At 44.5% G+C, this 19,220-nt stretch overlaps 1 pseudogene; it reads left to right on the forward strand.

The window, feature by feature from the left end:
* The first annotated feature begins 273 nt into the window (after positions 1-273).
* LOC106561263 (extensin-2-like) overlaps positions 274-19,220 on the forward strand; it is a 60,351-nt pseudogene continuing 41,404 nt past the window's right edge.

The raw sequence follows: 19,220 nt of genomic DNA on the forward strand, positions 1-19,220 counted from the left end.
AAGGGTGACAAGTCTAGTGAGTATGCAGAACATAGAAGATTTTTTCATTTTCAGATTCCAGGAATTGTGTACAGTTCCTTGCGACATGGGGCTGGGAATTATCATGCTGAAATATGAGTTGATGGCGGCGGAGGAATGGCACGACAATGGGCCTCAGGGTCTTGTCACAGTATCTCTGTGCATTCAAATTGCCATCAATAAAATGCAATTGTGTTCGTTGTCCGTAGATTATGCCTGTTCATAACATAACCCAGCAAACCACTCACCCACACAATGCCATACCCGGTACACAATGCCTGCCCGGTACAGTTGAAACTGGGATTTATCTGTAAAGAGAACACTTCTCAAGCGTGCCAGTGGCCATCTAAGGTGAGCATTTGCCAACTGCAGTCATGTTAAGACCCTGGTGAGGACGACAAGCATGCTGATGCACGTGTGTAATGATCATGCCGTTTAATCAGCTTCTTGATATGCCACACCTCTGGATGGATTAGCTTGGCAAAGGAGAAATGCTCACTAACAGAAATAATATTTTTTGTGTGTATGGAACATTTCTGAGATATTTAATTTCAGCCCATGAAGCATGGGACCAACACTTTACATGTTGCGTTCATATTTTGTTCATTGTAACACTGCAAAAACATTTGGCAAAGCATTTCACTTTTTGTGCTGAATAGAAAGTATCATGTTTGGGGAAAATCCAATATAACACATTACTGAGTACCACTCTCCATATTTTCAAGCATGGTGGTGGCTCCATCATATTATGGGTTTGCTTGTAATCGTGAAGAACTGGTGAGGTTTTCAGGATAAAAAGAAATGGAATGGAGCTAAGCACAGGCAAAATCCAAGAAGATAACCTGGTACAGACTACTTTCCACCAGACACTGGGAGATAAATTCACCTTTCAGCAAGACAATTACCATAAAACACAAGGCCAAATCTACACTGGCCTTGTTTACCAAGAAGACAGTGAATGTTCCTGAGTGGCCGAGTTACAGTTTTGACTTACAGTAAATCTGCTTGAAAATCTCTGGCAAGACCTGAAAATGGTTGTCTAGCAATGATCAAATACAGAGCTTGAAAAATGTTGAAAATAATAATGGGAAAATAATCCATGTCTGTAAAGCTCATAGACACTTACCCAGAAAGACTTACATCTGTAGTCGCTGCCAAAGGTTATTCTAGCATGTATTGACTCAGGGGTGTGAATACTTAAGTAAATGTAATATTTCTGTATTTCATTTTCAATAAATTTGCAAACATTTCTAAAAACATGTTTTCACTGTCATTATGGGGTAGTATGTGTAGAGGAGTGAGAAAAACATACATAGAGGGGTATGAATACTTTCTGAAGGTACTGCATTTAAACAGGAACCGTCACTTTTTGGATTACATGAAATGGTCATTACCAAAACATAAAGCAGTTACACAACTATTTTGAATAAGTTGCTACTAAAGGGCCATTAGCTACAGTTCTAGAGTAAAAAATGGGCCATGCAGGATTCTATCCTTGCACCTTACACTTTTGAATTGTATCTGACCATTATTTTTGTTGTTGGATGAACTACCACACACTAAGATACTGACAGAACGGCAAAACCTCCAATGACATGACATTTGTCGGTCATAAAGACCTTTCTCAAGGCCATGACCAAAATGTTGGATGTTAGCAAATGTTACACAACTGTTTTGAATACTGTGCTACTAAAGGACCATTAGCCAGGGAATTCGATTGGCTAAAACATTGACTCCTCATAAAAGGAACAGTCAAATAAGGAGGGGCAGGTTTCCAATAAGTAAATAACGCTCCATCCATTATAAAAGCGGCCTCAACTCCTTCATCCTCAGAGCATCCAGAGAATATTGAGGATCACTTCTTGTCGTGAAGCCATTGCGATGAAGTGGAGTGCAGCTTGCTTCATGGCAGTGGCCATGCTTATTGATCTGTGTGACGCTCAATCCGTGAAAGGACAGAAACCACTACCGACGTGGCCTTCCCAACCGCTTCCTCAGGAGCCTGCTCAACCCCTTCCTCAGACGCCTGCCCAACCCCTTCATCAGAAGCCTGCCCAACCCATTCCTCAGCAGACTATTCAACCCCTTCTTCAGTGGCCTGTCCAACCCCTTCCTCAGAGGCCTACCCAAACTCTTCCTCAGTGGCCTACCCAACCCCTTCCTCTGTGGCCTGCCCAACCCATTCCTCCGTGGCCTGCCCAACCCCTTCCTCAGAGGCCTGCCCAACCCCTTCCTCCGTGGCCTGCCCAACCCCTTACTCAGCGGATTACCCAACCCCTTCCTCAGTGGACTACCCAACCCCTTCCTCAGTGGCCTGCCCAACACCTTCCTCAGAGTCCTGCCCAACCCCTTCCGCAGAGGCCTACCCAACCCCTTCCTCAGAGGCCTACCCAACCCCTTCCTCAGAGGCCTACCCAACCCCTTCCTCTGTGGCCTGCCCAACCCATTCCTCCGTGGCCTGCCCAACCCCTTCCTCAGCGGACTACCCAACCCCTTCCTCAGCAGACTACCCAACCCCTTCCTCAGTGGACTACCCAACCCCTTCCTCAGTGGCATGCCCAACACCTTCCTCAGAGTCCTGCCCAACCCCTTCCTCAGACGCCTACCCAACCCCTTCCTCAGAGGCCTACCCAACCCCTTCCGCAGAGGCCTACCCAACCCCTTCCTCAGAGGCCTACCCAACCCCTTCCTCTGTGGCCTGCCCAACCCCCTTCCTCAGAGGCCAGCCCAACCCCTTCCTCAGCAGACTACCCAACCCCTTCCTCAGCGGACTACCCAACCCCTTCCTCAGCGGACTACCCAACCCCTTCCTCAGCGGACTACCCAACCCCTTCCTCAGAGTCCTGCCCAACCCCTTCCTCAGAAGCCTACCCAACCCCTTCCTCAGAGGCCTACCCAACCCCTTCCTCTGTGGCCTGCCCAACCCATTCCTCCATGGCCTGCCCAACCCCTTCCTCAGAGGCCAGCCCAACCCCTTCCTCCGTGGCCTGCCCAACCCCTTCCTCAGCAGATTACCCAACCCCTTCCTCAGCGGACTACCCAACCCCTTCCTCAGCGGACTACCCAACCCCTTCCTCAGCGGACTACCCAACCCCTTCCTCAGTGGCCTGCCCAACCCATTCCTCATTGGCCTACCCAACCCCTTTCTCAGTGGCCTACCCAACCCCTTCCTCAGTTGCCTGTCCAAACCCTTCCTCAGTTGCCTGTCCAACCCCTTACTCAGTGGCATGCCCAAACCCTTCCCCAGAGGCCTGCCCAACCCCTTACTCAGAAGCCTGACCAACCCATTCCTCAGAAGCCTGACCAACCCCTTCCTCAGAGGCCTGCCCAACCCCTTCATCAGTGGCCCGACCAACCCCTTCCTCAGATGCCTGCCCAACCCCTTCCTCAGTGGCCCGCCCAACCCCTTCCTCAGTGGCCAGACCATCCCCTTCCTCAGAGGCCCGCCCAACCCCTTCCTCAGTGGCCCACCCAACCCCTTCCTCAGTGGCCCGCCCAGCCTCTTCCTCAGAGGCCCGCCCAGCCTCTTCCTCAGAGGCTCGCCCAGCCCCCTTCCTCAGTGGCCCGCCCAGCCCTTTCCTCAGTGGCCCACCCAGCCTCTTCCTCAGAGGCCCGCCCAACCCCTTCCTCAGTGGCCCGCCCAACCCCGTCCTCAGACTCACGCCCAACCCCGTCCTCAGACGCCTGCCCAATTCCTTCCTCAGAAGCCTGCCCAATTCCTTCCTCAGAAGCCTGCCCAAGCACCTCAGGCGCCTAAACACCAAGGCCCAAAGCAGACCTGTGATGTTGAGGGCAACGACAAGGTGCAATGTGGACTTCCTGACATCACTGGTGCCAAATGTGAGGCCATAAACTGCTGTTTCGATGGGCGTATGTGCTTCTATGGGAAAGCAGGTAGGTGTTGAACCATGCTCATTTTAAATCTAGAACTCTATGTTGTAGCAGTGTGATTTTATAGTTTATAGCCAGCTGGGCACATTCCAGTTGGATGCAGATGGCAAATTATGTAAAAGGAATAATAAGGCCATCTGCTAGCCGGTTGGGCTATACTGGTAGCAAAGTGCAGACAGCAGCCATTTGGAAAGGGAGAGCGGAGGGATGTTGAGAGGCAGACCCTCAGTCTGCTTCTCTTTCCCTTCGCTTAGACTGACCATCAGATGCAGGCACCATCAGCCCAGTAAAATAAAAAGCTAATTATTTAAATGTATGCTCACTCCACTGTGCCTCACAAGTAATACCACAATGGATCTATTACCGATGTGATCATTTAGCCTACCTCAAACGTTTTAAATGACTGAACAACAATGCATTGGCAAGGGAATTTAAGCAAAGCCAATATGAGGTGATAATGTATTGGACCTATAGCTTACTGCACAAACCTCATTGCTGCAGTACTGTTTTTAATTGGTGAATGTTGCATAGGCTTACTTAACTCATGTAAAAAAAAAAATATGAGCGGTAAATCTCAGCTTTCGTTTTGATTCAGAAAGTGATCTTGACTTAAAAAGGTTGGTGACCACTGTCCTAGAGTTTTCCTTGTTAACACTATCAACGTTTCCCTTTACTGTGGCAATTATGATCAAATCAACGCAATATTAGTCACTTTCGAGGCAACATACCGAAACAAAACAAACTATGTGAAAGATTTTGTAGGCAGAAACTCAGCCTGTACTCTACACAGACCAGTGCGGCATAAACAATCAGAGCTACAGTAGTCCTATATGCAGATAGACCATTGCCATATATGGATCTGTGCCATTTACTTTGAACTGGACTGTGTTTAGAGCATGAGCGGTCGTGAGTAGATGCTTGTTTTGAGATCGAAGTGAAAGCTGCATGTAGCCATGTGTGCACATTGTGTTCATACCCTTTGCTAGTCAGTGAATTACTAGCCAAGTTATAGATTGTTTGAAGTCAGCAATAGGGAAGTGATTGCTTCCTACAAAAGCACAGAACGTGTATATTTATAGACATGTTTGAAAAGAGAGTCAGGTAAAGAGCTTTTCTTGTCTAAAAGGGGCAGTGTTGTATTTTGGGACAGGATTGAATAAGTTAAATAGCCAATAGGCAGAGGGTAGCGTAATTTGTCTAATTCTCTGTAATAATAGAATGGGAATAATAATACATTTTATTTTGTAAAGTGGTTTCTTCCATCAAACACAACATTTTCAGTCACCTTGTCTAAAGGACAAGTGGATAAACAGATTAATGTCAAGACCTGCATGTTTTTTTCAAAAGTAGGTCTATATTGAACACCACACATTGGCTGCTACTGTAGGCTGAATGATAGAACAGCTATTTCCATGTAAAATATTGTGGGATGCATTTTCTCCATTGTTTTTAATGGTAGGCCACTCTGGTAGGCTTACATTATGATCAAATAGCCACAGGAACCTACTTGGCCACTGTTAAAACTGTAACTTAAAGTGGGTACAGCCTCAGTGTTCACAGTAAACGCATGCTGGAAGTGGCACAGAATTTTCACAATGTTCAAGTTTGTGCTCAGCAGGCCTGAAATTTGCTCAGTGCCAAAAAACATTAGAGGGAACATTGGTTGCCACCATTTTGCACAACCTGTAAGATTAAGTTGTAACGCCCAAGCAAGAGAGAATCTTGCTAGCTACTACTTTGTGTCTGATGGAATGTTTACTAGTGCAACAACGGGGAAACAGCAGTGATGCAGGAAAGCCGGGACTCCCAACTCCTTTTCCTATGCCAAACTGGTGTTGTATTAAGTACAGACGCTGTTAAGCCAGAGAAATTAAAAAGTGTGGGAGTCAACACAGAGGTCTAGAGTGACTAGTGGTAGCCTAAAATAAGATTTTAGGGTGTGGCTTGTTGGAGGCATGGCTTTGAGGTAGCTATTTTTGGCCACCCATGTTAGAGAACGTCATGCCAGTTCATCCATTATGCTATACTCTGTTAGAGTTTACTTCAATCACTTTGGCACATTTTTCATATGTAAGTGATATATTTTCAAAACTAAGTACAAAACTCTAAACTGATAACACTTCTAATGCCCTGTCACGCCAAATAATGTCCCCCGGCCAAATAGTATCCCCCTCTACGTCACAATGGGATTTGATAAACTATTAGTGTCCGTTGCTGTATCAACAGTGTGATGACCTAATGATTAGAATTTTGGAGATCATTACATTACAGCCTAAATGACGTTATTTTCATCATTGCTATGCAAACAAGGCTGATTTCTGTGACAATTTTGCTGTTTTAACAAGGTTATGTTTAGCTAATAAAATTTAAACATTAATTCAAACTACTTTTGGGTACCTTGTTAACATTCAACATGAAGTCCATGTCTTAAACATTGCTACGTTTAAGAAATGTCAAAGAAAACGTGTAATCTGCTTGACACATTGTTACTTACCATACAGAACAAGAAGTCAGCTAATTTCCACTCCATTCATATGCAAATCCGCTTGATTCATACACTGGCTTGCCTGGTTGTCATGTTTTTATTTTAACCTGCCCTTATCTTTCACTCATGCTGCCAAACATACCCTCGTAAAACTGACCATCCTACCGATCCTCGACTTCGGCGATGTCATTTACAAAATAGCCTCCAATACCCTACTCAATAAGCTGGATCTAGTCTATCACAGTGCCATCCGTTTTGTCACCAAAGCCCCATATACTACCCACCACTGCGACCTGTACGCTCTCGTTGGCTGGCCTTCGCTTCATACTCGTCACCAAACCCACTGACTCCAGGTCATCTACAAGACCCTGCTAGGTAAAGTTCCCCCTTATCTCAGCTCGCTGGTCACCATAGCAGCACCCACCTGTAGCACCCGCTCCAGCAGGTATATCTCTCTGGTCACCCCCAAAGCCAATTCCTCCTTTGGCCGCCTCTCCTTCCAGTTCTCTGCTGCCAATGACTGGAACGAACTACAAAAATCTCTGAAACTGGAAACACTTATCTCCCTCACTAGCTTTAAGCACCAGCTGTCAGAGCAGCTCACAGATTACTGCACCTGTACATAGCCCATCTATAATTTAGTCCAAACAACTACCTCTTCCCCTACTGTATTTATTTATTTATTTATTTATTTAGCTCCTTTGCACCCCATTATTTCTATTTCTACTTTGCACTTTCGTCCACTACAAATCTACCATTCCAGTGTTTTACTTGCTATATTGTATTTACCTCGCCACCATGGCCTTTTTTGCCCTTACCTCCCTTATCTCACCTCATTTGCTCACTTTGTATATAGACTTATTTTTCTACTATATTATTGACTGTATGTTTGTTTTACTCCATGTGTAACTCTGTGTTGTTGTATGTGTCAAACTGCTTTGCTTTATCTTGGCCAGGTCGCAATTGTAAATGAGAACTTGTTCTCAACTTGTCTACCTGGTTAAATAAAGGTGAAATAAAAAATAAATAAAAATCTACACTGAAATAATATGATTTCCTTATTATTTTATTTTTTCCTATCTCACATAGCTCATATATGTATCGGTTAGGTCCTAGGATACAACAATGAATAATGTGGAACAAATAAATACCATCAAAGGATACCTTACAATTTACAACAATGAACACCTTGTGAAACAGCTGTGAAAACCAACCTGGCAATATTTAAGATTTTAATACATCAACTTTGATAGTTTTTGATACAGTTGTGTCATTAATTTATTTTCACAGATTTGTTGTGCACTCACATGGCAATCAGACTAAAATACTGAATTCTGGTGTGTGGAATTCTGCCTGTCACTTGTTCTCAATAGGCAGCCAGTCTCAGAAGGGGGACTTGAAGAGGGAGACTGCAAGTATGATGTCTACCAGTATGATGCCCAGTGCAGTGGCTACCTGAGTAAGTAGGCTCCTCATAGCCTCTCTGGCCGCTGGGGGCAATGAAGCCCCGCTGCCGGTTTCTGACAACCTGTCAGCCCCGCTCACGGTGGTGAACAGTGCCAGCATCATCCCCCAAGAACAGCCCATCACTGGCCAACAGAGAACAGCTGTCGTCGCCATCGAAGCTATCAACCTCCTGACGCAGGGCATGCGCCCTCCGTTCAAGGACTGGCAGCAGATGGGCTCTGCCTGCGGTGGCTCCGGCCACACTTCCAGTGTGGGGTACTGGGCCCAGTAGAGGACCTAACAGCTCGCTGGTGCACCACTCCTGAGGGAGGGAGCTCATCCCCAGCCTGGCCAACCCACTCGCGCATGGCCTCCAATCACGCCAGGCGCAGGCGTTCTGAGTACACCACACAAAACAGGCATCCAGTATGGTGCTCCACCGCCCTCTCCGCATGGCTCAAACCCAGGCGGTGCATACACGAGGTATGCAGATCCCCAGGGGATGCCACCATCACACCTGTCACAAAGGGAAGCCATAAGCTCAGACCAGCCAACAAGACCACGGAGCAGGGGTCCGACGCCCTGGGAGTGCTAATGTCGTGACCCGCTTGGAGGAATAGCAACCCTGTGAGGGATAAATGACCCAGTAGCCCTGCAAAAAAACAGGGAAGACCCGTGTGGGAAAAGCAGGCAGACAAAAAAACAGCAACCAGGTAATGGATTTGATTTGTTTTACGCCAACTGCAATATTACCTAGCCAGTTTAATATCCAAGCAGTAAAACCAGCACCATATGATGGAGTAACTCCATTAAGGAACTACAAAGTTAGTCTCAACGTAGTGGAATGCCCACCACGATACTCTTACACACTGCAGGGGAAAGAACAAGAAATAAAACCTGCAGGGTAATTAGCAAAGAACAGCATGTTAATGCAATTCACAACACACACATAGAAAAAGCCAGTCGGCAAGTTGTGTAAGGTAAATTACAGTTTGTGGGCAGCAAGAACCACCACACAAATGGATGCACACGGAGTCGTAGTGTAACGCTAACGAAACACAAGTACGACAAACCACCAGCGGAAGATACAGATCAACGAGTAGATCACTCAAGAGGAGGGGCTGGCCATGTGGTCAGTGAGCCAGTGACTATACTTCCATGCAAGATATTACACTTACCAGTGACTTACCAAGCGAACTTCAGAAAGTTTGTACCTCAAACCATACGGATGTCAGCAGACAAAATGAAACGTGTGTCGTGGGCATGGGGTCTATATATAGGGGTGGACCCCAGCCGTGACACTAGTGTACACGGGAGTAAATCTGTACATCCTCACCTCGGATGTATCCCTACGCCATGGAGTGATATCAACATATTGGAGTGATCCAATATAGTGTACCATAACTCTATTCCACATCAAGTAACTGATGCGAGCAGTAAAATTAGATTTAATAAGATTTTTAAAAAACACCTTATGGAACAGCGGGCCTATAAAGCAATACAAAGATAGGTAGGTTGGGCAAATTACATTTTGAAAAGATTTTTTCTGATAAAAAACAAGTTAATTGCATCCGTCGTGGAGCATAGTTTCATAATATTACCATATGTCCCAGCTGCTTGCCATAGTTATGAAGTAATCACGAAAAAAACAGGCTTTATATTAGGGCATTTTCCACCCTGCCAGCTCCTATTAATTCTATTGAGCACCATGGCACCAACTCGCCTTCCGAACGTTCTATTCCAAGTTTATTGTTCTATGTCACAATGCCTGCTTTGCTATTGTTGGCAATGAGACCTGCCCACGTTGCTGGTAGTTAAAATATAAACAGCAACAAAAAATGCCTCATGGAACTCTGAGGTTGTCCCATTGTTTACTAAAGGGAAATATACGTGTCTGTCTATTTTGCCAAATGTCTCACAATGTGTAATTTTTATTTTTCAAATTGGACACCATTAAACATGAGAATCTCCTCTTTCTAATTACGTACGGCTGGGCAGTGTACTCCGTTGTCATCAAACACTAGCCCAGAAATACCTTTGCCCTTGGAAAGCTGAGCTCCCCCATTGTTTTTCTATGGAGAAGCATGCTGGTATATTTCGGCAAAAATCTCACAATGTGTATATTTAGATTTTTTCAAGTCGGACACCATTTTAATCAGGATAATATCCTCTTTTTAATGACATAAGGTTGGGCAGGGTACTCTGCTGTCATCGATCGCTAGACCAGAAATAGTCAGAAGTTGGCATTTTTTTCCTACTTCCTCGTTATGCAGACATAAGCAAACTTGGCACCATCGAGGTGTGGATGTTTACTTTCTACACAAGTTGTTATTTTTCAGTTTCGTCCTAAAAACAGATTGTAGTGGTAAAAGAAAAGGGATAGCATTTTTGGTGCCATTTAGGCAAAAAGGAATTCTAAGTGTCCCTCCAATCAAAACAGGCTCTGCGAACATTCGATACCATTCATTTGCTATGGGCTCACGCTAGTGTTCCAGCTTAACCAACGTTCTTTCGCCATTTTTCAACCAGAATGCTGCAATAACAGTTAGTCAGTTGTAACACGGGTTGTTTAAAGGGGACCAAGACGCAGCGTGTAGAGTGCTCATATTCACTTTATTAATGAAACACTTAACAAAAACAACAACACGACCACCACCACCAGTTCCGTCAGGTAACACATACAAAACGGAAAACAACTACCCACAAAAACCCAGGAAGAAAAACCCCTACTTAAATATCAGAGGCAACGAGGACTAGCTGCCTCCAACTGGAGATCAACCCCAAACAACCCCAACATAGAAATAGAAACACTAGAACTAAACATAGAAATAGAAAACATAGAAAAACACAAAACACCCTGTCACACCCTGACCTACTCTACTATAGAAAATGACATCTTACTAGGGTCAGGACGTGACATCAGTAGCTTGTTTGCTAGCTAAATACAACTGTCCGGCTAGCTAACTAGGCAGGCTGAGGTACAGTTGAAGTCGGATGTTTACATACACTTAGAAAGGAGTCATTAATACTAGTTTTTCAATGACTCCACAGATTTCTTGTTAACAAACTATAATTTTTCCAAGCCGGTTAGGACATCTACTTTGTGCATGACACAAGTAATTTTTCCAACAATTGTTTACAGACAGATTATTTCACTTATAATTCACTGTATCACAATTCCATTGTGTCAGAAGTTTACATACACTAAGCTGACTGTGCCTTTAAACAGCCTGGAAAATTCCCTAAAATGATGTCATTGCTTTAGAAGCTTCTGATGGGCTAATTGACATCATTTGAGTCAATTGGAGGTGTACCTGTGGATGTATTTCAAGGCCTACATTCAAACTCAGCGCCTCTTTGCTTGACATCATGGGAAAAAAAGAAATAGAAATATGCCAAAGAATTGTAGACCTCCACAAGTCTGGTTCATCCTTGGGAGCAATTTCCAAACGCCTGAAGGTACCACGTTCATCTGTACAAACAATAGTACGGAAGTATAAACACCATGGGACCACGCAGCCACCATACCGCTCAGGATGGAGACACGTTCTGTCTCCTAGAGATGAACGTACGTTGGTGCGAAAGTTGCAAATCAATCCCAGAACAACAGCAAAGGACCTTGTGAAGATGCTAGAGGAAACAGGTACAAACATATCTATATCCACAGTAAAACGAGTCCTATATCAACATAACCTGAAAGGCCGCTCAGCAAGGAACAAGCTACTGCTCCAAAACCGCCATAAAAAAGCCAGACTACGGTTTGCAACTGCACATGGGGACAAAGATTGTACTTTTTGGAGAAATGTCCTCTGGTCTGATGAAACAAAAATAGAACTGTTTGGCCATAATGACCATCGTTATGTTTGGAGGGAAATGGGTTAGGCTTGCAAGCCGAAGTACCCCATCCCAACCGTGAAGCACTGGGGTGGCAGCATCATGTTGTGGGGGTGCTTTGCTGCAGGAGGGACTGGTGCACTTCACAAAATAGATGGCATCATTGGAAAGGAAAGGTATGTGGATATATTGAAGCAACATCACAAAACATCAGTCAGGAAGTTAAAGCTTGGTCGCAAATGGGTCTTCCAAATGGACAATGACCCCAAACATACTTCCAAAGTTGTGGCAAAAGGGCTTAAGGACTACAAAGTCAAGGTATTGGAGTGGCCATCACAAAGCCCTGACCTCAATCCTATAGAACATTTGTGGGCAGAACTGAAAAAGCATGTGCGAGCAAGGAGGCCTACAAACCTGACTCAGTTACACCAGCTCTGTCAGGAAGAATGGGCCAAGGTTGTGGAAGGCTACCCGAAACGTTTGACCCAAGTTAAGCAATTTAAAGGCAATGCTTCCTAATACTAATTGAGTGTATGTAAACTTCTGACCCAATGGGAATGTGATGAAAGAAATAAAAGCTGAAATAAATCATTTTCGCTACTATTATTCTGACATTTCACATTCTTAAAATAAAGTGGTTATCCTAAAACAGCAAATTTTTACTAGGATTAAATGTCAGGAATTGGGAAAAACTGAGTTTAAATGTATTTGGCTAAGGTGTATGTAAACTTCCGACTTCAACTGTATAAGTACAGTAGCTAGCAACTTCAATCTGTAAAAACAACATAAATTCTTTATTCCTATTTAACAATATGTATTAAGACTAAAACTCAGCAAAAAAAGAAAAGGTCCCTCTTTCAGGCCCCTGTCTTTCAAAGATAATTCGTAAAAATCCAAATAACTTCACAGATCTTCATTTTAAAGGGTTTAAAAACTGCTTCCCATGCTTGTTCAACGAACCATAAACAATTAATGAACATGCACCTGTGGAACGGTCGTTAAGACACTAACAGTTTACAGACGGTAGACAATTAAGGTCACAATTATGAAAACTTAGGCCTCTTTAGTGTCCTTTCTACTGACTCTGAAAAACACCAAAAGAAAGATGCCCAGGGTCCTTGCTCATCTGTGTGAACGTGCCTTAGGCATGCTGCAAGGAGGCATGAGGACTGCAGATGTGGCCAGGGCAATAAATTGCAATGTCCGTACCCTGAGACGCCTAAGACAGTGCTACAGGGAGACAGGACGGACAGCTGATCATCCTCGCAGTGGCAGACCACGTTTAACAACATCTGCACAGGATCAGTACATCCGAACATCACACCTGCAGGACAGGTACAGGATGGCAACAACAACTGGCCAAGTTACACCAGGAACTCACAATCCCTCCATCAGTGCTCAGACTGTCCGCATTAGGCTGAGAGAGAATGGACAGAGGGCTTGTAGGCCTGTTGTAAGGCAGGTCCTCACCAGACATCACCGGCAATCACCCACCGTTGCTGGACCAGACAGAACTGGCAAAAAGTGCTCTTCACTAACGAGTCGCTGTTTTGTCTCACCAGGGATGATGGTCAGATTCACGTTTATCGTCGAAGGAATGAGCGTTACAGTACTCTGTACTCTGGAGGGGGATCGATTTGGAGGTGGAGGGTCCGTCATGGTCTGGGGCGGTGTGTCACAGCATCATCAGACTGAGCTTGCTGTCATTGCAGGCAATGTCAACACTGTGCTTTACAGGGAAGACATCCTCCTCCCTCATGTGGTACCCTTCCTGCAGGCTCATCCTGACATGACCATCCAGCATGACAATGCCACCAGCCATACTGCTCGTTCTGTGCATGATTTCCTGCAAGACAGGAATGTCAGTGTTCTGCCATGGCCAGCGAAGAGCCCGGATCCCAATCCCATTGAGCACGTCTGGGACCTGTTGGATCGGATGGTGAGGGCTAGGGCCATTCCCCGCTACAATGTCCAGGAACTTGCAGATGCCTTGGTGGAAGAGTGGGATAACATATCACAGCAAGAACTGGCAAATCTGGTGCAGTCCATGAGGAGGAGATGCACTGCAGTACTTAATGCAGCCTGTGTCCACACCAGATACTGATTGTTACTTTTGATTTTGACCCCCCCCCTTCGTTCAGAGACACATTATTCAATTTCTGTTAGTCACATGTCTGTGGAACTTGATCAGTTTAGGTCTCAGTTGTTGAATCTTGTTATGTTCATACAAATATTTACACGTTAAGTTCTCTGAAAATAAACACAGTTGACAGTGAGAGGATGTTTCTTTTTTGCTGAGTTTACATGGTAAAGAAAGTGCTCTCTTTCCACTATTTTCAGTCCTCTGAAAACACCGTCATTGGCAAGCAATTCTGAAGCAATAGTTTTGCGCGGACTGAGCGAGCATTTATGCGGTGAAACAGAACTAGAACTGCTCGCATCCTCCTACCTGATACAATTGAGCCAAGCAACCAGCATTGCAACGGACGCTTTGGTTCATTAGGTAATCTGATTAGAATGTTGCAAGTTCTACCAACAGCCCTAGCAACAGAAGCTAGAACTAATCGAATCCCATTGTGACGTAGAGGGAGACACTATTTGGCGTGACACCTCCCCCCATCTTACATTTAGAACCTTATTGGGGTTTCACACATCTTTCACCTGAGTCATCCATGCAAATGAGTTTTTCATGAAATACCATGAGCACATTTTGTTTAGTCACCAATACATCACATATTGATAGTTAAAATGACTAAATTACGAGCCTAACATTTAATCCAATAGCAAAACATAGAACAAACATTTCTGAATAGAAAGAATAGCAGATGGTAAATATAATTTTCCAAACATTTGTCTAACATGACATGCAAAACCTTTATTTGTTTTATCCAATGGCATGTTGTGAGCAGGTTGAGAAATATGTCAGTCTTAGTTTTATTATCCTTATACAGTACATGTCTTTCTATTAACTAAGTTACCAGTGAGCATTTTTTGTTGGAGCTGTTACAAAGTCATTAATAGTAATTTGCCATTTTTTTCATGTGAATACATTAACATATAAAAGGGGGAACATAGATACATTCGATATAATTTATGAGATTAATCAAAATCTACAGTGGCATGTGGAAGTATTCACTCCCCCTCACATTTTTCCTATTTTGTTGCCTTACAACCTGAAATTAATATGGATTTTTGGGAAGTTTGCCTTGTCTGTGAGTTTTGGTGGGCAGCCCTCTCTTGGCAGGTTTGTTGCGGTGCCATATTCTTTAAATTTTTTGAATAATGGATTAAATGGTGCTCCGTGGGATGTTCAAAGTTTTTGATATTTTTTTAATCACCCAACCCGGATCTGTACTTCTTCACAACTTTGTCCCTGACCTGTTTGGAGCGCTCCTTGGTCTTCATGGTGCTGCTTGCTTGGTGGTGCCCCTTGCTTAGTGGTGTTCCAGACTCTGGGTTCTTACAGAACAGGTGTATATATACTGAGATCATGTGACAGATCATGTGACACTTAAATAAAGTCCACCTGTGTGCAATCTAACTAATTATGTGACTTCTGAAAGTAATTGGTTGCACCAAATCTTATTTAGTGGCTTCATAGCAAAGGGGGTGAATACATATACTATTCACGCACCACTTTTATGTTTTTCTTTTTTCTTTTTTAAACAGGCTATTATTTTTTCACTTCACCAATTTGGACTATTTTGTGTATGTCCATTACATGAAATCCAAATAAAATCCATTTAAATTACAGGTTGTAATGCAACAAAAAGGAAAAACGTCAAGGGGGATGAAAACTTTTGAAAGGCCCTGTATTTTTAAACACTTTCTCATCCTTGGAGTCCTCCCAGATTTGGCCAAAATTGTGTTACAAAACATTACCTTTCTTTCCTTACATTTATGACACTGTTTTTTGTTGTTATACCACATACTAAGCATTTAATAATTGACTTACACATTGACCTTGATCCTGTGAAATCCTGGATATTGCTGTCAGATTCTTCTGTATGGAGATCTCAGAAGTGTACTGTAACCTCATAACATTTAGTATCTCCCTATGTTACATGTGGGCACACATATCTAAAATAATGTATGTGATTGACAAATCCAAAGTTTCAAACAGAACTTTAATATGATTAATAAAACAAAAATTGATACCTTCATTAACAGGGTTCTCCAATAGTTATGCGTAACAATTTGATGTCTAGCTGTTTAGTTAAGTTTGGACATGATCATGCAACATCAGCTGATGGCGTAGCAGTTCAGACGTCCTTTACCCTCCTCTTGTCGTGTCCCGTGTATATATATATTTACATATTTTTGTTCGCATATCTTTTTACATTTTTCCTTCTAAAAACTCAACCTCAAAGCACTCTACTGCAACCCGCCTCACCAATTTCAAAAAGAAAGTATTATTTACCTCAAATCTGAAATCCACAACAGAAGCTAGCCAGAAGCTAGCCAGAGGTTAGCCATTTTCACTGGCTAACGTTGGAGTTCAGCTAGCCACGGTTAGCTGTCCTCAACTATCCATTAGCTTGAAAAGCTATTGCCAGTTTTTTTTTGTACAGCGCGACTCAGACCAGAGCATACCGGACCTATTCTCTCTCCTTTCCCCGGATTTCTACCGCAGGCTCTGGACATTTACACCTGGATCTTGCAGCTAACTAGCTGCTACCTGAGTGACTATTGGCAACGTCGGTCCCGGAATTAACACACATTATTCCGGAGCTAGCCAGATGAAGAGTTCCGGCAGCCACTCGTGGGCTTTTCCTGAGCTAGCCAGCTGAAGTGTCTCCTGGGCTACAATCACCTATCCTGACCCGTTTTACTGCCGATGCGGAGCCCCATCGGGCCTTCACGACTGGACCACCGACGTTATCTGCCCGAGGGAGTTATCCAACTGGCCCCTCCGTCGCGACGTAACCTGATCGCCCATCTGCGGCCCGCTAATCGTTAGCTGTCTTATCGGCTGCGATCTGAATAGGTCTATCGGACACTTTTCTTGGGCCACTATAACTAACTATTTTGCCAACTTGGACTGGTCCCCCCTTCCACACGGAACCCCACTAACCCACAGACGGAAACACACGAGGTGGCTAAAAACAGACCTCCCTCCATCTTCCACCAGCTTGCTACCTATGGCCCGGCTAGCTGTCTGAATCTCACTGGACCCTTTGATCACTCGGCTAAGCATGCCTCTCCTTAATATCAATATGCCATGTCCATTGCTGTTCTGGTTAGTGTTTATTGGCTTATTTCACTGTAGAGCCTCTAGCCCTGCTCATTATACCTTATCCAACCTCTCAGTTCCTCCACCCACACATGCTATGACATCTTCTGGTTTCAATTATGTTTCTAGAGACAATATCTCTCTCATCATCACTAAATGCCTAGGTTTAACTCCTCTGTATTCACATCCCACCATACCTTTGTCTGTACATTATACCTTGAAGCTATTTTATCGCCCCCAGAAACCTGCTCCTTTTACTCTCTATTCTGGACGTCAGACGACCAATTCTTATAGCTTTTAGCCGTACCCTCATACTCATTCTTCTCTGCTCCTCTGGGGATATAGAGGTGAATCCAGGCCCTGCAGTGCCTGGCTCCACTCCTACTCCCCAGGCGCTCTCTTTTGATGACTTCTGTAACCGTAATAGCCTTGGTTTCATGCATGTTAACATTAGAAGCCTCCTCCCTAAGTTTGTTTTATTCACTGCTTTAGCACACTCTGCCAACCCGGATGTCCTAGCTGTGTCTGAATCTTGGCTTAGGAAGTCCACCAAAAACTCTGAAATCGTCATCCCTAACTACAACGTTTTCAGACAAGATAGAACGACCAAAGGGGGCGGTGTTGCAATCTACTGCAGAGATAGCCTGCAGAGTTCTGTCCTGCTATCCAGGTCTGTACCCAAACAATTTGAACTTCTACTTTTAAAAATCCACCTCTCCAAAAACAAGTCTCTCACCGTTGCCGCCTGCTATAGACCCCCCTCCGCCCCTAGCTGTGCTCTGGACACCATATGTGAACTGATTGCCCCCATCTATCTTCGGAGCTCGTGCTACTAGGTGACCTAAACTGGGACATGCTTAACACCCCAGCCATCCTACAATCCAAGCTTGATGCCCTCAATCTCACATAAATTATTAATGAACCCACCAGGTACAACCCCAGGGCCGCGAGCACTGGTACCCTCATAGATATCATCCTAACCAACGTGCCCTCTAGGTACACCTCTGCTGTTTTCAACCAAGATCTCAGCGATCGCTGCCTCATTGCCTGCACCCGTAATGGGTCAGCGGTCGGGCGACCTCCACTCATAACTGTCAAACGCTCCCTGAAACATTTCAACGACCAAGCCTTTCTAATCGACCTGGCCCTGGTATCCTGGAAGGATATTGACCTCATCCCGTCAGTAGAGGATGCCTGGTTATTTTTTTTAAATGCCTTCCTCACCATCTTAAATAAGCATGCCCCTTTCAAGAAATTTAGAACCAGGAACAGATATAGCCCTTGGTTCTCCCCAGACCTGACTGCCCTTAACCAACACAAAAATATCCTGTGGCGTTCTGCATTAGCATCGAACTGCCCCCGCGATATGCACATTTTCAGGGAAGTTAGAAACCAATACACACAGGCAGTTAGAAACACCAAGGCTAGCTTTTTCAAACAGAAATTTGCTTCCTGCAACTCAAACTCTAAAAAGTTCTGGGACATTGTAAAGTCCATGGAGAATAAGAACGCCTCCTCCCAACTGCCCACTGCACTGAGGATAGGAAACGCTGTCACCACCGATAAGCCCACTATAATAGAGAATTTCAATAAGCATTTTTCTATGGCTGGCCATGCTTTCCACCTAACTACCCCTACTGCATTCAACAGCACTGCACCCCCACAGCTACTCGCCCAAGCCTCCCCCATTTCTCCTTCTCCCAAATCCATTCAGCTGATGTTCTAAAAGAGCTGCAAAATCTGGACCCCTACAAATCAGCTGGGCTTGACAATCTGGACCCTTTCTTTCTAAAATTATCTGCCGAAATTATTGCAACCCCTATTACTAGCCTGTTCAACCACTCTTTCGTGTCGTCTGAGATTCACATAGATTGGAAAGCAGCTGCTGTCATCCCCCCTCTTCAAAGGAGGTGACACTCTTGACCCAAATTGCTACAGACCTATGTCCATCCTACCCTGCCTTTCTAAGGTCTTCGAAAGCCAAGTCAACAAACAGATTACCGACCATTTCGAATCCCACCGCACCCTCTCCGCTATGCAATCTGGTTTCAGAGCTGGTCATGGGTGCACCTCAGCCACGCTCAAGGTCCTAAACGACATCGTAACCGCCATCGATAAGAAACAATACTGTGCTGCCGTATTCATTGACCTGGTCAAAGCTTTTGACTCTGTTAATCACCACATCCTCATCGGCAGACTCAGTATCCTTGGTTTCTCAAACGATTGCGTCGCCTGGTTCACCAACTACTTCTCTGATAGAGTTCAGTGTGTCAAATCGGAGGGCCTGCTGTCCGGACCTCTGGCAGTCTCTAT

Source organism: Salmo salar, chromosome ssa17 (genome assembly GCF_905237065.1).
Source record: "Salmo salar chromosome ssa17, Ssal_v3.1, whole genome shotgun sequence".
Lineage (NCBI taxonomy): Eukaryota > Metazoa > Chordata > Actinopteri > Salmoniformes > Salmonidae > Salmo > Salmo salar.